General features: G+C 50.7%; 1 pseudogene; it reads right to left on the bottom strand.

Annotated features, from left to right (window-relative positions):
• The window catches only part of LOC149747806 (reticulocalbin-1 pseudogene), a 48,754-nt pseudogene extending 32,563 nt beyond the window's left edge, over positions 1-16,191 (bottom strand).
• Between the last annotated feature and the right edge of the window lie 4,777 nt (positions 16,192-20,968).

The following is a 20,968-nucleotide window of genomic DNA, read 5'->3' as shown; positions in this document are numbered from 1 at the left end:
ACCCTGGGCAGCAGTGCTCTCAGCACCCTGGAGCCCGGGAAGGGTGCAAGTTTCCAAGGGGCGAGAGAACCTGGGAGGGGCCGATATGTCCCTTGAGGGACAAATGCCACCACCACACAGGACGGGCGGGACCTGGAGCCCGTCTTCAGCTCAGCCCTGGTCCAGCTCTCCCTGCCCCCAGCCCCAGTGCAGGGGGACGCCCGTCCCAAGGGCAGGACTACCGTGTGCAGAGGGAGGGCCGCTGAGGGGAACCAGGGTGGCGATGGGGGCTGATGTCAAAATGAGTTGAAAAAAATTTTTTTAAGACACTCTATTCTTTATTTCTCTGGAAAACACTAAACGATAAGAAAGCAACTCAATAATCAATGAAAATTGAAGAGCATAATACTGGTATCATTCTAAATAGCACAACTGGAAACACTCTATCAACTCTACTAGGTGTGGTCAATGTTCAAGTGAGCGGATCTTAGCACTGTCACGTGGGACAGTCCACAAGTCAATCAGCGAACACGGAGCAACTACTGCATACTCAGGTCTGTCTCAGATCTGTGCAAACGTCCCTGAGCCTCAGTTTCCTCCTCTGTGAAATGGGGATAACAATGCCCCGCATACCTCGGGCCTTTCTCCGGGAGGGACGGCAGGGGCCAGAGAGAGAGCTGACTCAGGGTGCCCACAGCGGCCACCCAGCTAATGTCTGCTTCTTCCTCCTTCCCTTCCCTGCTTCATAGGGATGACAGCTTATGGGAGTAAGGACACAAAAGAGAACATACACGTATGATTCCATTTACATGAAGTTTTGAGACAGGCCAAGCTAACCTACAGCGATAGAGATCAGAACAGGGGTTGTGCCACGGGGGGGAGGGATTGGCTGGGAGGGGCTTCGCAGGCTGGTGAAAACGTTCTTTATCTTCATAGGGGTGGTGGTTCCACAGGGAGACCTTTTTCAAACTGTAAAAAATATACACTGAAAATCTATACATTTTATAGCCTGCAAATTATACTTCCGTAAAAACATATGATGCGTAATTCATAATAGCTGAAAAGGCGAAGCAACCCAAATGTCCATCAGTGGGTGAGTGGATAAATAAAATGTGTCATATCTATACAATGAAATGTTATTTGATATTAAAAATGAAGGTCTGATACATGCTACAATATCATGCTACCTCATGGATGAAACCTGGAAATATTTGCTAAGTGAAAGAAGCTAGTCCAAAGTCACATGCTGTATGATTCCGTTTATATGAAATGTCCAGAAGAGGCAAATCCACGGAGACAGAAAATAGATTAGTGGCTGCCGAGGGCTGGGAGAACTGGCACTGCTAAAAGATGTGGGATTTCTTTTTCCGGCGGATGAAAGTGTACTAAAATTTTTTGTGATGGATGCACAGCTCTGTAAATACGCTAACAAACACTGAATTGTACGTTTTAAATGGGAAAAATGTATGTGAATTATATCTCAATAGAGCTGCTTAAAAGTTATGCCAATATAAAAAAAAGTCAAAATACCACTCCTCGATAATTTATCTTTTAATTTTTTCTAATAAAATTAAAAATAATAACTTAAATTTGACAGACCCTTATAATTTACCTGGCATTTTGCTCTTATCTCATGGAATGCTCCCAAATTAACCAGTGAAGAGAGAAATCAGCGCTATATTAGTGGATATGCATGGGCTGTGGCCCAGATTGGAACTGGGTTCAAATCCAGTTCTGCTATGTGCTAGCAGTGTGGTATTGAACAAATCATTCCAATCCCTGAACTTCATTTTTCTCATCTGTATAAATGGTGGTGATAACACCTACCATGAAGGGGTGGTGGTTGAGAGAACAGGGGATAATGCACATGTATAGTTAGCACTCAACAAAACGTCTTATTCTTTTCTCCATTTTATAGATGAAGACGCAAGGTCAGGCAAAGCTGATCAGGTAAGGTGCCTAGACCAGTACTCAGGCTACTGGACATGGGTCCTCTTGTCCTATGTCCATCCACACTTGGTCACTTACCAAATGGTCTGGGTTCCAGCCACAGTGACCAAGGTAGTTGTTGGCACAAACAGATACTCAACAAATGCTTGCTTGAATGTAATACAGCACAAGAGAGGAGATTGAAAATCAGAGGAGTTAAATACAGCCCCTCGGAAAACACCTAATTTCTAGTTCAATGTCTGTGGTGTCAATGTGTCGCAACCCCAGAATCTCAGTCCTCATCGACACTGGCCTGTAACTGAAGATAAACACGCTATCATGCTGTCTGCTGGACAAGTCATGGAGGTGGAGGGTCCTACATCAGACACTGTAGAATGGGATTTGCCTTGCTACCAGCAAAAAAAAAAAAGGAATGATCAAATGTCAAGTAGTGGCAAAGAAAGACTACTCGTTTACCAGATTATGTGAATATTTGCTGTGTGGATATATAAGAGGAGGAGGTCAGTGTAGCCACCAGTTCTATTCAGGCAGTGACACATGTTTCATAGGAGCCAGAGAGCTGTGCTTTAGGTATGCAGTTTAATCCTTGCACAGCCAAAACTTCTAGTAAGTGAAAGCACGGTATGGGCCCAAGAAGGTGGGGACCACTGGCTCATCCATTGACTGTACGACTGAAGAGCTTGGAGGGATCGAAACTTCTTCCCAAAAGAAACAAGTGCAAATATTTCATCCACATACAATTTCCCTTTGAGTCTTTGAACACGAAATCCATGCAGCTTCAGAGGGAGCATGTCAACATTCCCTTTCTGTGTGTTGACAATGCAGATAACGTCATTTCATCATACATCTCATTCTTTTGACCTTCCTGAGGCCCCCTGACCTCTCCCTGCTGAACAGCTGGTGGGGCCGACGTGCCCATGGCAGCCCACAGTGTCACCTAACCCTATTGGCCAATTATTTAATCTTCTGACCTGAGTAAACAATCCGGGAAAGGGGTAGCCCAATCCCTTTCGGTCAATCTCCAGCTACAGAGTTTATGGTGAGTTATGTTGGGGAGGGCAGAGTGGCAGAGGAAAGCTGCGCGTTGGCTTTCTTCACTTTCTGAAACCTGTTGCTTCACCAGCACTTTGGTTTTTTGGTGCTAAAATATACATCACATAAAATTTATCACTTAAACTATTTTCAAGTGTACAGTGCGGTGGCGTTAAGTATATTCCCATTGATGTGCAACTGTCACCACCATCCATCTCCAGAGCTTTTTCATGACTCTAAATGGAAACTCTATACCTATTAAACAAAAACTCCCCATTTTCAGCTCCTAGAAATGTCTATTCTACTTTCTGCCTCTATGAATTGCACTATTTTTAGGTACCTCATATAAGGAGAATCATATAATATTTGTCCTTTTCTGTTTGGCTTAATGAAGACTTAGCGTAATGTCTGCAAGTTTTATCCATGTTGTAGTACATGTCCTTTCCAAGGCTGAGTAATATTCCATTGTATGTATAGACCGCATTTTATTCATTACCAGCACATTTTTACCATCTACTATCTGGTTCTATTCTAGGCACTTTGGTGTATGGGTGAGGAGACTAATGAGGTTAACAGCATTTAGACATTCTTAATATAATTGATGATTAAATCAATATGCTACTAAAAGATGGTGGTGATGGGGTTAACAGAGGGAGACATTTCCGAGGACTGGCCTAATCAGAGATTTGGGAAGTGACCTGAAATATACAGTTTCCTGTGTACCTATTGATTCTCCCTTGTAAATTGTTCTTTTTTATATTTGTGTACTTGAGCAGGCTGAGAGAAGGGTGAGTTAGCTGCAATGTGTCAATTTCCCTTTTATTTCTAAGCAGTTTCCTTATCGGTTTCCCTATTTTATACCCTGCTGTTGATGCCTCAACTTCATTATCAGCTTTCTTATTATCATTTGCTATTTTAAAAACTTTTTTCTCCCTATATGGTCAAGTGTCTTTGGGGATGATGCAAAAATAGAAAAACTATACCTTGTCTGTTATCAATCTGTCAACTTGATTTCCTTTTATTTGAAGTTATTGATAAATTTCACCCAACTCTTCCTCCCCCATCCTGCCCTCTGTCATGTCTCCATCTCTCCTGTCTGCAGCCTCTTCTCCTGTCTGCTTGGTTCCTCTGGAGCCGTTGGCACAGCATCACCTGTCTGTGCCCCTTTCCCTCTGGTCAGCAAAGTGACCAAGTAGAGCATGGCCTGAACTCTCCAGGTTTCTCTTATTCTTTTGCTGCTTGGTATTCTTTAGATTTGGTGCTATTTGGGATGTCTTGGATTAGTAGAGACAAACTCTGATCAGTGAGGGTTTCTGATATTTACTGATATTATGATAGTTTATTAATTTCGATTTATAATGAAAAAAAAAATCTTTCAAAGAGTGAGCATAATGACTTCCCTGGTGGTGCAACGGTTGAGAATCCACCTGCCAATGCAAGGGACACGGGTTCAAGCCCTGGTCCGGGAGGATGCCGCGGGGCAACTAAGCCCATGCGCCACAACTACTGAGCCTGCACTCTAGAGCCCGCAAGCCACAACTACTGAAGCCCGCGTGCCACAACTGCTGAAGCTCATGAGCCTAGAGCCCGTGCTCCACAACAGGAGAAGCCACCGCAGTGAGAAGCCTGCGCACCACAATGAAGAGTAGCCCCTGCTCGCCGCAACTAGAGAAGAGCCCGCGTGCAGCAACGAAGACCCAACACAGCCAAAAATAAATAATGAATAAATAAATTTTTTTTAAAAAAGAGTGAGCATAACATACAAGGCTGATCCTCTCCCCCAAGAACGTTCCAGCAGTACTCAACTAACTGCTGTGGTCCCTTGTATATACCAGGCATTACCCTTCTCTTTGCCTTTGCCCAACGGCTCCCATGAACTAGACGTTTAAACAAATATGCCATGCGTCTTTCTGCTGTGGCACCTCTAAAGCTTTGCTGCACGCGTTTGTTTAAATGTCTGCCTTTTCCTCTTGATCTGAGCTCTTCCAGAGCAGTGACGGAGGCACAAAAGTCACAATCCTTTTGCTCAAGCAGCTAACAACAACATGGGAAGCCAAACATATAAAAGCCAACTACAAAACAAAGGTGTGAGGAATATGCTTTGGAGGAAGAAATAATCGAGTGTATAGAGGGGGGTTAAGTGCCGGGGGAGTTTTTAGTTAGAAACTGAAAAATGGGAAAGATTTACAAATGAAGAAGTACTGGGGTGGATTGGGGCCATATCAGCCAGTGGGAAGAGCATAACTGGAAAGTGCATTCAGAAAATGTCACATTGGCTGGTGAGGTAAGAGAAGTGACCTAGGAATTGAGGAAGGCCATGGATCGCCATCCTAGCCATCAGTGCTTGTTCTGGGCCCATGTGGAGCCACTGAGGGCTGTGGAGACGGGTGGCTGTAGTCCCAGTGTGCCTTAGGAAGATTAATCATTGTGGTGAGGGCAGCGAGACCAAGGCAGAGGCTCTTGCAACAGAACTGAAGAGAGATGGTGAGAGTGGGTGGAGACCAGGAGCAGAATGGAACTATGGGTGCTTCCCTGGGTAGGAGTTTCCCGTGGATGTGTCAGTGGGCGGAAGAAAGTGGATGGAGAAGCATTTCTCCACCAACAGGGCAGTTGTCAGAAAGAAAGTTGCTCTCCCAGGCCCAGTGTTTATTGTTGTCTGTCACAGTCTATTTTCTGTTACATAATGCATCAGGCTGACCCCTACCCCACAGACTCTGCCCCAGAGGCCTTTCTTGGCCTCAGCCCTTGGGCCTGTGATTGGGCCGCTGGGCTGACAGGCCCCCCGGCCAGCCCCTCTTCTGTCCCCCAAGGTGGGAGGGCTCAGCAAAGCTGCTAAGCCCCTGCGGGGGCTTCCACCCCTGGTAGGGGCAGAAGAGGCGCAACCGTAGGCGAATCAAGGCAGATCAAAATGTGATAGAAGCACAATTCCCCACCTGATCATTTGCCTTGGGACAATCATTTACCCAGTTTCCTGATCTTACCTGCAAGAGAACAAGATTCTGGCAAAATAAAAAGTGCTAGAAAGAGATGGCTCAACATTGAAGAAAATAAAACAGACATGGGCCATCACCTCCGGTACTGATGTTGTCATGGCCCCTGTTATCGCTTTGGTCTTTAAGGGCTGGAGAAAGACGTCGAAGAAAAGGGGCTGCCCCCCCACCGCGAGTTCTGGACAACTCATAGTGAGAAGAGCCCTGAGTGGTACCCGGAGCTACTCAAGTCCAGCCTGGAGACTGGGCGGGTCCAAGGAATCAGGCCCTGGTCTCCAGATCAACCACAGTAGAACGCTCAGGAGCACAGCGTGTGTGCGTGTGTGCATGCGCGTGTGTGCGTGTGCGTGTGTGTGGAAGGGGGGAGGTGGAGTGTTTCTTGAGCTGGTGCACGTCTGGGCCCTCCCGGTGGGGCCTGGTCTGCCCGGGAGGTGGAGGCTGAGACTGGGCACAGCACCCAGTGGCTGGAGGGGGCAGCTCCCCTGACCCCCAGTGGGAGCAGGGCCCAGGGAGGAGCTGCCAGAGTAGACCGTCCGTCCACAGCCAGAGATGCCCCCCAGGGGAGGCTGTGGAGGGCAGACCGCTCCAGCTCAGGACAAGAGCCTGCTTCTGTACATGAAACATAGGTTCCTCTAGGACCGCTCTGGCAGAGCCCCGGGAGCCCTCAAAGCCGTCCACCAGTTGTGTATGCAGTTAACAAAAATGCGGTATGTACCTACTGCACTCCGTGGGGTTTTCAGGTGCTGGGATGAAGTGAACGTCTCTCCCTCCAGACTCCCATCCCACAGTGAAATGAATGACAGCTCGCGTGGAAGGTAGCAGTTTACAAGTTCTCCCACTATGCTAACTAACGGTGGTCCCACCACAGCCAGGCTACGATCTCCATCTTTGGGAAAGTAAGTGATTTCGCCCAAGTTCAAAGAGCTAATAAGTAACAAAGCAGATAACGTCATCCAGGGGCCCCCTCCACAACCTGACTCTCAAGGAGCTATGATGAGCAAGTAGAATGACGTAAAAGCACTTTGTAAACCAAGATGCACTGAACGAGACTTGGCTGTCATCATGAATATGAAGGAAATTGGAGGGGAGCCAGTCTGGATGGGAGCAGAAGGTGGAAACGGTCCCTCCTTGGTGTGCTTGGGCTTTGGCTCGGGGGTGAGGGGGAAATGTCCTTTGCTCCCCGCCAAATGCCTGTGTCCCACTGTCTTCCTCTAATCTTTTGGCATGAGTCAGAAATGTTTGTTTTGGAAGCTGAAGGACCAAGCTTGTACCAGTTAAGACGAGTCCACCGCTGGACAAAAGGCAGTGCACTCAGACCCCTCTGCATGCAGGAATTCATCCTGTCACCTCTGTGTACCATCCATAACCCTAAAAGACGGTCCTGTCATCTTATCTGGCAAGTGGGGTTTTAGCAGTCCCTTCATTAAGCCCGGAGAACAAAGGCGGCTGGATGAGGGTCCCGGAACGTCCAAACACGCTGTCACCCCGAGTGTGAGGCTGAGGCTGCCTGGGGAGGGCCAGGCGCTGTTTACAGATGGGAGAGATAACCGCAGAGGAAGGTCGTCCAGGCTTCTTTTCCATCCCCCCACCCTGCCCCCCTGGGGGGACGTCCCTGACCACCCTGATGCTCCAGCTGGCCTGGGGGGCTTTCTGAGCTCCTGATAGAGAAATGCAGACAGCCCAGGACCCCTACCTTCATGGCTTGTGAGAGAGGAGGGGATGAGAAGTGGGGGCAGGGAGCCTGCAGGAACCAAGGATCGGATTTGACAATAGCACTGCCATTGCTGCTAAGGGCAGAGCCGGTGGAAAATAGGAACTGAAGCAATGGGTAACAGTTGGAGTCACCCCCTCTGAGCCAGAGTGTTCTGAGAAATCTCTGCTTCATACTCCACCCAGCTAACCTCCTCCCCCTGGAACAGCAGTCCCCTCTCTGTCATCAGAGACAAGGGGCTCCTCAGAGGCGGCTTGGATGCTGTCAGTGACAGGGAGCTCACTCCTCCGGGGGGGTCTGTTCCTTTAGAAGGCAGGTGCCTGAAAAACCTCCCCAGGGCTGAGCTATATCTTCTATTGCCTGTGTCAGCAGGTTGAATGTTTACCTTGGCTTTGTGCTCTAAGACACTCCCAGGAGAGAAACTTTCTAGTGGATGAATTATTATTATTCTCACTACCTCCAAAACTCATGATAATCATCATCATTATTAATGATAACACCTTGCACTGAAAGAGTACTTCTTTTTTTTAACGGTACGCGGGCCTCTCACCGTTGTGGCCTCTCCCGTTGCGGAGCACAGGCTCCGGACGCGCAGGCTCAGCGGCCATGGCTCACGGGCCCAGCCGCTCCGCGGCATGTGGGATCTTCCCGGACCCGGGCACGAACCCGCGTCCCCTGCATCGGCAGGCGGGCTCTCAACCACCGCACCACCAGGGAAGCCCTGAAAGAGTACTTCTTACTTTTCAAAGTACTTTCACACCCAAGAGTTTATTTGCTTATTCTAACAGCCCTGGGAAAGGGGCATGAATTAACCTTATTTTTTCAGATAAGCAAAGTAAGGCTTGGAGAGATAAAGTCACAGGTACAGGCCAGTAAGAAAAAAGGTGGGACCAGACTCCATGTTTCCTCACTCTTAGTTTGTGATCCTTGACTCGAAAGTAGCTCTCACCATCTCTAGACGTTCTTTGAGGGTTAACTTTGTGTTTAGTGGCATTTCAAAGAATCACCTCTGCCCTGAAGGTTATGGCAGTCCTATCCCCACTCCAGAATGAATAGGTGTTGTTACAAGATTTTAATCAATATTAGAAATACACTTGAATTAAAAATAAAATGTTTTTATTGGAGTACAGTTGATTTACAATGCTGTGTTAGTTTCTGCTGTATAGCAAAGTGAGTCAGCTATACATACACATATCTCCACTCTTTTTCAGATTCTATTCCCATACAGGTCATTACAGAGTATTGAATAGAGTTCCCTATGCTATTCAGTAGGTCTTCTTAGTTATCTGTTCTATATATAGGAGTGCATATATGTATTTAAACACTGGAAAAGTTTGTTTTGAGAGCAGTGAGGTCCCCGCGCCTGGAGCTGGGAGCGCGTGAGCTGATTTAAGTATAGATATGATAAAGGACATTTGAGGACCAGGTCAGTGGTTGGAGTATAAGATATCCAGGTACGTTTAAGTTTAGTGGCAGGAAAACTTCTTTTCTTCTCAGGCCCCGCTGTTAGCAGATTTGAGGACTAATGTAGGAGGGCCCACTGGGGGCATGCTGCCGTATGTCAGAGCAAGACGGTACTGCTGCTTCCAGCACAGGGCTGCCGGCCTCCCGGACACTTCGTGGCTTGTTCACAGCCTCCTTGCAATCAGGGAGCCTCCGCACAGACCCACAGGGCTGCCTTTGACCCTAGGACAGAGCTTCTGCGCTTCAGATCTTGCTTCCATGAGTTAAGTCCCCTTGTCTCCCCTCATGACCAGCGGAGCTTTTCGTCCTGATGAACAGACCTACTCCAAGGTCAGCCCCTAAGACACCTCCTCCAAGAAGCTCTTCCTGGTTTCCACAGCCTGTCGAGCCCCCGGTCTTCTGAGAGTCCCGGAGCCTGCCAGTCAGGACCTCCCATTTGGCTTTCAGTGTGGAAACCTAGGGGTGTCAGAGATGCCCCTCTTCCAGCATGTGCTGTGTCCCCGTCACGATGCTCCCAATCAGTTCAGCCTCCGCTCTGGCCCCCTCTGTGCACGAGTCTCCTCTCATCGCTCCCCTACGAAATGCCTCCGGCAGCTCCCCAGCCCCAGCAGGATCAGTCACCCTCTCCTCCCTGCATGCACGGGCCTTTGGGTGTGTTCTGTTCCTCCCTCCAGCCTCGTTCTTCATCTGCCTCCCGCGTGCGGGTCCTCACGCAGACTGGCTTGAATAAGGCGCACTCTCCCGCTGCCCTCTCAGTGTAGAGCGGCCATCATTCCCCAGGTTCAACTGCCGGGAAATCTCCCTTTCCTCCTTCTGATGGTTAATTTTATGTGTCAGCTCGACTGGGCTAAGGGATGCTCAGAGAGCTGGTAGAACGTTGTTTCTGGGTGTGTCTGTGAGGAAGTTTCTGGAAGAGATGAGCATTTGAATCAATAGACGGAGTAAAGCAGATCATCTTCACCAATGTGGGTGGGCGTCACCCAATTTGTTGAGGACCTGAATAGAACGAAAAGGCGGAAGATGGGTGATGTGCCGTCTGGGACACCCATCTTTTCCTGCCCTCGGACATTTAGACCCGGACCTCCTGCTTCCAGTTACTGGGTTTTTGGCGGGTTTTTAGGTTGAATTTTACACGACCACCTTTCTTCGTTCTCCAGCTTTTTGCAGATGGCAGACTGTGGGACTTTGGGGCCTTCATAATTGCATGAACTAATTCTTATAATAAATGTAACAAATGTAAATTTGTATTTATATGGAAAACTTCTATCTGGTCTGTTTCTCTGAGAACGCTGATATAACCCTTGAAGGCTCAGCTCAAACGCTATGTTCTCTAGGAACACTGACTACCAAACTCCTCCAGCCCTGCCAGGCTGGGAACCGTCTTCCCTTCTGTGTGTAACCACTGACCGTGTGCGCCATCCCTTGGTTTATTCTGATCACACAGAAGGGTGCTCATCTGTCTGTGAATATGCTTCCTAGATGGGGTTCTGGGGTCCCTGCTTAGGAAAGCATGTTCTCATGTTCAGAAAAATTCATGGACGAACACTTGTCTGCGTGTCCCAAGACCTTTGTTGACCTGGATGGAATCCCCCAGCACACTCTTAACCTCTTCAGTAACAAGTGTGAATGCACATGCATACACACACACAGAGCACACGCATGCAACGTACGACACGTGCACACAACGCACCTGATACACCACACAGAGATAAAATGCACACAACACATATGACGCACAACACGTAACACACAAGACACAACAAACATACGCTCTTCAGAACCGCTTCCCACGTCCAATTCCAACATGTTTGCAGCTCTTTTTGCCCGACAGGTAACGGGCTGAGTAGACAGAGAATAGCCCTCAGTCAAGTTCTCTGGGGTCTAAGGACCGGGACTGATTCACTGTGTGGTGATGGGCAGGTCCCCTGACTTTTCTGGGCTTTTTCTGCAAAATGAAGGATTGGTTCTGTGATCCAGAAGGTTCCTATTTGGTCTATACGCTAAGATTCTAAGGCAAAGTGAAGAAAGCAGCAGTCTCTGAGTCCTGTCCCTCACGGAACCTGGGAAGTGCTTCCCGGCTTTGTAGGAAGACGGACTGGTGAAGTCTGCATGCACGCCAGAGCAGGAATGCAGGCCTTCAGGAACAGAGGCTGCGGAGGCACAGAGGAACCTCCTGAGGAAGGAAGCGTTTGAGAGGGAGACCTCAGATAGCACAGCGTGATTTGGGAAGTGTCAGGGGGAAAAGTACCCCCCCTTTCTCTGTCACTACGACTTGTCAAGGCGATGTTTGCTTCGTCTACACTTTCCTACAGTCACTGCCCTGTGATCAGCAAAGCGCCCACAGCTCAGACAGGCATCGCTGCACGGGGGTGAGGGAGCAGAGGCCTCACCCCCTGACAGCTGGCAGCCTAAGCAGGGCCTCCCTCCTGGGCTGGTGTGCTGAACCTGCTTTCTGGCATAAGCAGTAGCTTCCCTCATCAATCCCTGTCTGCTGCCATGACACTTTTCATTTGGGATTCCTGATATAGTATCTCTATGTCAATAGAGGGAGAAGGAACCCTAACCGGCTAAGAGGATGCACAGAAGGGAGGATGGCCTCTCAGAGACCTTAGGGGAAGAGCGGGAATGTTCCTGGCAGGGAAGCCAGAAGGGCATTCTGAGCAGAAAAAGCTTGAGCAGAGCAGAGGCACGAGGGAGCCTCAGTCCCTGAGGACGCCCGGCAGAGAGGGGTTGGCTTGTCCCAGCCTGGGTCCCTTCAAACAGTGAGGGGGCCGGGGTTGGGGGGACTGCCAGCCAGTCCTTGTCTCACCTGGACGTTTGCGGACTTGGGTTGGAATTTCCATCACACATCAGGAAATAAGCCCCTTCTTGGGAGAGATCGCAGGAGCTAGTGGGAAACGGATTTGGGGACGTTAGGCTTGATATTACTTCTTCCGATAGAAAGGCGTTGGCTTAACCTTTCTGTCTTCTGCTTAATCACTTTCAGAGGTTCATGAGACTTTGAGGAAGGAAACTTTCAAACTCAAACCACATGCTGTCCACAAAGAACAGAAGCCCCCGACCCACCACCGGCACAGTGAAAGGCACACGGGCTCCGAACTGGGCACCATTCCCGTGGAGGGGACTCCTGCTGAGGGGCCGCCGTGCTCCGAGGTCCCAGAGCATCGTGGTCACACCCAGAAGGGGGTACCACCATTGTCCGCCTGGCACAAACCACGGCCCAGAAATGTTTGGGAACCTGTTTTAGGTCACATGCGGCAAAATGGCAAAGCCAAAGGCCAGACTGCCTGGGTTTGCAGCCCGGCTCTGCCATTGACCTGCTGTGTGACTTTGGGCAAGTTACTTAGCCTTGCTGAAGGGGTTTCCTTCTGTGTGAAGTGAGCATAGGGATCACGTCTGCCTACCGGGGGACGATCGACCACTGGGTTTACCATGGACCTAACACAGGGCCTAGCACATAGCAAGTGGCCGCAAATTTAAGGAATGGCTGAGTAAGTAAGTAAGGTCCAACTGGGATGCCACCACCTTCACAGGGCTTTGTCCCTGAAGCTGCTTGACATCAATCTATCAGGACAGGCAGCGCCAGGAGCTCTCCTCTGCTCTGTTATTTAACCCTTACAGAGAACTTCCTATGTGCAGATACTGTTCTAAGTGCTTTCTAATCTACTATTACCCCCATTTTACAGATGGTGAAAGTGAGGCACAGATAGGTCAAGTGACTTTCCCAAGGTTACACAGCTAGGCAGTGGTGAAGCCAGGATTTGAATCCAGACAGTCCAACTTCAAAGCTCCATCCTTTACTACTGCCCAGTGTTGCTGCCATCCTACTGTGGGTTTATTTGCTTCCTCCGGTGAGCCCCTGGGGGGCAGGACTTCGATGATTTATGCAGATTCCCTGGCTCTTCACATAAAGCCTGGCCCACAGTAAGCAAGGGCTTGGAGAATATATTTGTTCAACTAACGGGTCAATGAGCATCATCGGTGGAGACTTTCACACAAGGTAGGTTTGAAAGTCCACAGGCAGGCGACAACATCAAACAATATTTTTCATGTAATTCTTTTTGGAAAAAGTCCTGCTGGCTGTTCTGTTTTTCCCAAATGCAGTGGTCTGGCTCAAGGGACCAGAATTTATTTACCCTCTTTTTCGGATTGTGTCTGTCGTTTCCTTTCTACCAGGGGCTGGGGTGAGTGGGGAGAAGGTCAGTTATGGAAGGCTCCACAGCGGAAGTGGTGTTTGTCCTGGGCCTTAAAGAATGAGCAGGGGCGATTTAGGCATAAGGAAGCTCGGTTAGATTGCTTTTCATGTGGAGAAAATGCTAAGTCTTGAAGGCAGCGTCTATGCCTTAGGTGTCTTTTTATCTTCTCCTTTTTATTCTCTGTGTCTTTCACAGACTATTCATTCACTGTAACCTCTGGCATCCATCCATCCGTCCACCTTTCATCCCTTCATCCATCCATCCATCCATCCGTCCACCTTTCATCCCTTCATCCATCCACCCATCCATAGAATACTTACTGAGCACTTATACCACTCTGTGGTGTCTTGGAGGCACACTGAGGCCACTGAAGGGAGGCCCCAGAGACAAAATGTTATCTGATTATCAACAAGCAAGCATGTCAAGGTGCTCTACAGCGCAGTTTGGAGGGCAATGAATTCCCAGCCCCTGTAATACCTAAGCCAAGATGGTCCAGATGTGATCATAAAAGGGGGTCTGATTGTCAATAGGGAATTGGATAAGAGGGCACATCCTCAGGTTCTACCAAGTGCAGAGAGCTGACCTGCTGACTCGAGTGTTGGAAAATTCTCAATATCCAATATCCTGATATCTTGTGTCCTTAGTCAGTCACTCAAGACCCTGAAAAACAACTCCCTCTTTGACTGAGACTGGCTCGGCCCAGAAATGGCCCTTCCTTCTGCTCAGGCCTCACATCCCCCGTGGTTGCTCCTTCCTGGCCAGAGGCTGTGGCCCCCGTGTCTCGGTGGCGTGGAGAGTATGCGCCGGCTCACCGCACACACAGCCCCCTTGTTCCAGGAATGCAGGCGGTTGCTTGGAGCCACTGCTGGAAATGGCCTCCCAACAGATGTGCCTTTAATTTGTTTCCGGGTCAGTGGCCCCCGTGCCCCGAGGAGGCCGCCTCCCAGGCAGGAGGCCCTAAAATTGCCCTGTGTGTGCGTCCCTGGATGAGGTTATCCATCACTGCCCGGCCTCTGCCCCCGGATGCCTCACTCTGGTGGCTGGCTCGAATCGGACCGCTTGATGTGGAGAAGGGGGGCAGCCGGCTCTGTCCCCTCGGGTGACGGCCCCTCAAAGGGCCAATTGTAACCACATGGAAGGGAGGCCTTCTGCCCTGGGCCCAGGGTCAGCCAAAGATCTCTTCCGGAACAGAGACTTATAGGAGGGAAGCGTGAGAGGTTTGCAAAGTTCTTAGAGTAGAACCCGTGATCGAGGTTGCTGTGCATTTCTCTATCCAGTGTCCATTTACTGAGCACCTACTACATGCTGGGCACTGTACCAGGCCCTTCCCATGCACCAACTCTGATTCGCTAATTCTCAAGGAAATTCTGCCAGGCAGGTACAATATTCCCATTTGACAAAGGTGGAAACACAGCCTGAGAGAGCTGAGGTTTTCTCCAACCCAAATAGTAAATGGGGAGCCGAGATAAGAACCTAGGTCCGTGTGGCTGAAAAACAGGGGCTTTCCCCAGGACCGCACTGCCTCCCTGTCTAGGACAGAGAAGGTTGCATACAGTAGGTGCTTACTAAATCAGCATGTTTCCTCTATCAGTCTCTTTGTCCATAAAATGTGGATAATAACCAACTGGGTTGTTTTAAGGTTTAAATGAGATCATGTGTATTCAGAGCCTAGTGGAGTGTTTGGTGCTCAATAAAAAAATAAAGGGGAAATGTTCAACATGCATGGTTAGTAAGAGTGTGTGTGGTTTTTAGGGCCCACTGCACGCTCCCTCGCCCCCTGCAATTCTCAGGCCAGTGCACAGGTGGGGACATTGCATCACAGAGGCCCAGAGAGGGTAGAGAATTGCTCCACCAAGCTGGAAGGTGGCAGGACTCAGCCCCCCACCAACACACCGCCAAGGCTTTGTCCCTCCACCACACTGTGTGCAGAAAAGGAATTGTTGGGTGAATGTGTCACCAGCTACGTTCAGGCGCTCAAAACCGTAGCTGCGATCAGGAAATCAACACCTCTCCACAGACAACTTCCTGCGAATCCACGGCAGCTCCCTGTTGCCTGGCAAATAAACTCCAATCTCTGATCCTGGCCTCCAAGGTCTTCATAGTCTGAGGTGCCTGAGTTGCCAGCCTCGCTTTGCACTTCTCTCCTGCCACACCGCAGACCCATGCTAGCTAGGTTATTCCAGGAGCTCGCAACACACCTGTGAGTTCACAATGACGGTCTTTTTCTAAAGCTATTTTCTGGGCCTGGAGTTCCTTCCTCTCTCTTTATTCTCCCAGTTTCTGTCTACGGAACATCCTGCTGTTCCTGCCCCAGAGGTTTTCCAGCACCTCCTTACCACCCCAGTGGTAATTAATCCCCCTCCATTGTATTCCTGTATCACATATTAGATAACCTGCATCCTAGATCAGGGTCAGCAAACTATTGCCCGAGGGCCAAATCTGGCCCACCACCTGTTATTGTAAATAAAGTTTCATTGGGACACAGCCACTCATTTGTTTACCTGTTACCTATGGCTGTTTCCACGCTACAATGGCAGAGCTGAGGACCTCCTTCAGAGGCTGCATCAATAAAGCTAAAATATTAACTGTCTGTTCCTTTACGGAAAAAGTTTGCTGACCCCTCTCCCCGTGTGAGCAAATGATCTGTTTCCGTTTCCTTCATACCTGTCCAGGTGGGAACAAGGTGAGGTCAGGAACACAGGATACTTTCCTCTCTACCCTGGGTGCCCAGTACCCGGGCGAAGATGTGCACGCACATCTGGCCCGTGGCCCAGTGCCTCGTCATGACGTGGTGTGGATACAGCTCCCCCAGGGATTCTGGCAGTGTGTGGTCCAGGGCCAGCTGGAATCTTGGTTCTGTCCTGGGCATCGTCAGAAGCACCAGAGTGGAGCGGCAGGGATCCTGGGAATCAGGGCCGAGTACTGATTGATTGACTGAGAGCCCAGGTCAGAGCTGAAGAAGCCCATACCCTCCGGCGAGGCCGGGGCTTTCCCACATCAGTGGGATTAAGCAGAACATTCCGGGTTTAGGAGTGAGGACTCCTGGATTCTGTTTCCAGATCCCATCTCTGGTTGCCCTGCCTGTGATGGGTGAGGCTTTCCCTTAGAGCAGAAGCACCGAGGTGGGGAGGTGGTACATCCTGCTGATGGGATCCAGGCTGCTGCAGCCAGCGGGGACCAGCCGGGTGAGACCAGCGGCCCTGGGGTCCTGGCCACTGCTGCGCTGAGAGCAGACCTTGGGTCTCAGTGGGAGAGTGGCCCGGTGGGAGTTAACAGAAATAACCAGTGACAAATAGAAAAAGGCCTGGGAGCACAGTCTGATGTGGGCTTCAGGCCAGGAGCGAGTATGGGAACACATTTGACGCTGCCCCAGGTGGGACAGTGTTTCCTCAGGGGGCAGCCACCAGGACGTCCCAGTGGGATCCCAAGCCCCCTCTGTGGCGTTCTTGCCAAGGGACCGTCCAGTTTCTGCTTGCACACCTCTGGGAGCAGAGAGCTCACTTCCTCCTGAGGAGACTGATCTTGTATCCATGTCCCCAAGCCCTGCCAAGCCTCCTTCGTGACAAGCTGGAACCTTCTTTTCTGTACCTCCCGGACTTCTGCCTTAGAGACTCAGAACAAACGCCTAAAGCACAGATGGCCCTTTGGTTCTGAGGGCTGGGGGACCAGAGTGTGAGATCACCTGCCCTTTGGGTGGTCCTTGTGGAGGCTCCTGGGGCTCAGTGTGGGGAAGCAGCTTGCCATCCAAGACCACCTGAGAGGAGCAAATCCAGGTGGGTGAGTTAGAACCACGTCTTCTGTGGGGAATTTGGTCCGGATCATCCCTTTTTACGGCGCCGAGCACACTGCCATCTGCACACGGCCATGCAGAGCCAGAGGACCAGGAATGCATGTCTCCATCACGCCAACCAGGAAGAAGGACTCTGAGTTGAGTATGAAGGGGGCTGGCAGGACTTACCGAGGCTCTACCACACCCCAGACCCCTGCCCTTGTGCCGATCACACAGCTTTTCTGATTTGGCTTTCCCATCTATAAAATGGGAGCACGAATAACCACTTCCTGCTTTCTGTTGTGAGTACTAAATGCTCAAATGCATGGAGTGTGGTTAGCACAGAAGAGGTTGCAGCCTTTAAAAATACTTTCTGATGGGCAGGAAAGTGAAGAAAACTAGCTGCTCTTTCTAAGGCACCTGTGAAGCCGGCCCTCACTCCTCAAGGAGAATGTTGTCTTGCTTGAGTCCCTATTTTTAACCAAATGCCATTTCCCTCACCTGCTGGGATGCCAACTTAGATTCCAGCAGGATGATCTAGACCCGAGGGCTTCCACAGGCACCATCTCATTTAACTGAATCCTTGCTGCAACTCTTGGGTATAATTTCCATTCCTTTTGTGCAGATGAAGGAACTGAGGTGCAGAGAGGTTCAGAGAGGCCGAGTGACTTGTCTGAGGTCACACAACTCTTGGGTGAGGGGACCAGAGGCACTTTTTCCTGAGACTCCTCTGTCATCTACCCTTCAGGACAGGCTGGGAAACTTTCTGAGGAGGTGAGTTCGAGCTGGGTGATTTCTCACTGCCTCACTCCACCTAGGCTCTCTCCTGGGTGAGGGGCCCTGTAGCTGGCAGACCTCCTTACCCCAGAGGGCAGACGTCACCCTAGCTCTCCCAGGCAGGCTCTCCCTCCGGAAAGTGCAATCAGTTCAGCAAATCTAACCCAAAGGGGCTCCAGCAGCTGAGCGTTCTGGCAGAAATGCCCCCCCCGCCCCACCCCCTCCCACCCCCAGGCCCCTTTTTTGAGATCTGTGATCTTCCTGCTTGAAATCACCTTTAATTTCCCTCAGGAATGAACAAGCATTTAGAGGTTAGGTTTCAATTACACCTGGGAAAAAAGTTTGACACAAATTTCAAGCCAAATAAATTAGGAAACCACAGAGCTGGAAACACAAAGCAGGGGATGGGGAGAGGCTGACCCTGGGTCCCTGGGCAAACAGACCCCTTACTGGCCCTCAAGACTGCCCTTCCCAGGCCCATGGCTCACCCACCCCTTGGAAGGTTTGGGCCCTCTCCCTGCTACTCTCCAGTGCCTAGGCTGTCTTTTCTGCCTGGCCTTTCTTCTTCCAGGAAGCCTTCCTTGACTGCTCCAGCCATGGGATGTCTTGGCCTCTGAGCTGTAGACCCAATTTTGCTGGTGACTCCCTTAGAACCGAGAATGACTCTGCTGTAACAGCCTCTTGCTTCCTAGTTTTCTCAGTATCCCTCACTGAAAACTCAGGAGTAGAAAAAGCAGCAAAGTTCTCTCCACTTTCCATACAATGAAACTGATTTCCTTTACCTAAGCCTCCTTTGTTTCTCCTTCCTTCCCTGCTGAGAAGGCTCACGCACTCCCTGGGTCTGAGCTTCAATAGCACCTCCTGCGGGAAGTCTTCCTTGATTGCCCCAGGCCAGGCTGAGGAAGAGCGCCCCAGCCTATCTGACTCCAAAATCACTGGGCAGCCCTCTGCCTCTCATTGCCAGGATCTGGCTGGAGAAGCAGGACGTGTGACCCTGGTGGCCAACAGCAGCCTGGCGCGTGGAGGGGTGAGACAGCCAGCTGTCTAGGCAAGCACAGCCATCTGGGACATACAGTCCCTGAGGGCCAAGGGGTCCCAAGCAAATCTGACCAAACAGTCCAATAAGCAGGTCCCCAAGGATGAGGCAGGGTCAGAGATGTGGCCTTGCTGGAACGCCCAGGTCATTCTGGCCCCAAAAGACTGTGAAATGGGGCTGGAGTGGGGTCAAGGGGAAAGATCCATTCCTGCTCCTAGGCCGGCCCCAGGGTCTGGCTCTGCCATTTCCCCGTCATCTAAGGCAGAAACCCAGCGCATGCCAGGGCTCCGCTCTCCCTCCCTCCTTTCCTCCGTGCTCCCGCAGACTCCCCTTCTATCTTAAATATAGCACACTATATTACTTGTTTTTACATCATTTTCTGCATTAGATCGCGAGCTTCTTGAGGATAAGGTTTTCATCTGGTTAATCTGCAAACTGATAGTCCTTACCTAGCAACTTCAATAAATATTGGTGGAAGGAAGTGAGGAAGAAATGGAGGAAGGATGGAAAGAAGGAAAGGAAGGAGGGAGGGAGGAAGAGGTGGAAGAAAGCCCTGAGACACTGGAGCCAGTAACCTTGGTCTCGGCGGGGCAGTCGGAGGAGGCATGGCAGATGGGTATTTATAAAGGAAGCTAAGTTGATTGAGATGCTTCTGGGAGAAAAGCCCAACCTCCCGAGCTTGAATTGCAAGGCCTCCACAGTCTGGCCCTAAAACACTTCCTGCCATGCCTCCCACTACAAATGAACTCCTGACATACATACAACCACGCTTTCATACTGTCCACCATGACCTGGCCCCATCACCTAATAACCCGCCTCACTTTCCCATCTCTGAGCCTTTTGGCCCCCATCTCCCGCCTGGGTGGGGTCCTCACCAGGCTTCGAGGTCTGTCCCTGGCATCTAGCGTGAAGAACACTCACCTGTGGGAAGGCAGAGGAGACCAGAGCAATTCAGGCTGGTGAGTGTTACGGCGGAGGGGCTTCCGGGGTAAACCAGCACCTCCAAGGCTGCCTGGGATGGGGGTCAGAGGGTGCTCTGCCTGGACTGAGCCTTGGAGGATGAGGGAGGATCCTGCAACATTCCAGACAGAGATGGAACATGAGCCTGGGTAGAGAGACACAAAGGACGGGCGCTTTGCTGCATCCGCAGTCCTTCCACTACCTCCATCTGGAGAATTCCCTTCCATCCTAGAGGCCCCGAGGGTCCCTCCTCCGCGAAATCCTCTCTCTGACAGGCGTGAGCTACTTGTCTCCTTCCCACCCAGCACCCAGCACCACCCTCTCTCAGTCTGAGGTTCTGGCTCCGAGTCTGTTTTGTTGCACAGTCAGAGGTGTCAGCACTGGTCACCTTCCTGCTCCCTATTGGTCTGAAGCTTCCTGAAGAACAGGCAGCTTCTTCTCCACCAGGTGGTCCCTGGCAGAGCCTAGAACTGGCGCTCAGAAGAGACTTGACAAATCTCAGCGCAAGCGCAGCTGTACCAGGCGTTGCTCTGGGCACCTTGAGTGTAGAGATAAACGCGCGTCAGTAAATGCACGCAACCATGTCACGCCGGGGGACACCCGGTCTGCTCTAAGTGCTTGGCGTTAATCCTGCAGATCGGGACGCTGTGACGGAGAGGAGAAATGAGCGCCCACGCTCACGTATCCCAGCGGGGCAAAGCCAGGTCTCAAGTCCAGGTTGCTTTGCCTCCTTACCCGGCATCCTCCCTCCCTGCTCCCAGGGTTGTCGCTGGACTGGCAGGGGGATCGTGCGAGGCAGCACCCAGGGGTCTTGGACGGGTTCTGCAGGCAGGCAGGTGCTCAGACCCCAGCCATCAAGTCCTGGCTGCTTCCTGGTTAATCAGCAAGGGCAGGTGAAGGGCTAGGTGCGTGGTGACCAGGACCACAGCCCCGTCCTCCCTGTGCGTGAGTGACGGGGACCACAGCCTTGGGCCAGCTCAGAAGGGTCCCGGGAGGATTTGGAAGTTGGAGAGCAAAGTCAGACTGTCCCACATTATCCAATTTTTCTGGCACCAAAATTCCTGCGCTCCCAGCCTGGTGGTCGTGAGACTAACCCCGGGCATA

Source organism: Delphinapterus leucas, chromosome 13 (assembly GCF_059928025.1).
Source record: "Delphinapterus leucas isolate spDelLeu-1000000601 "Yukka" chromosome 13, BTC_Dleu_Yukka2, whole genome shotgun sequence".
Lineage (NCBI taxonomy): Eukaryota > Metazoa > Chordata > Mammalia > Artiodactyla > Monodontidae > Delphinapterus > Delphinapterus leucas.
Note: the sequence above shows the minus strand (reverse complement) of the source record. Positions and strands in the feature narration are given on the sequence as shown.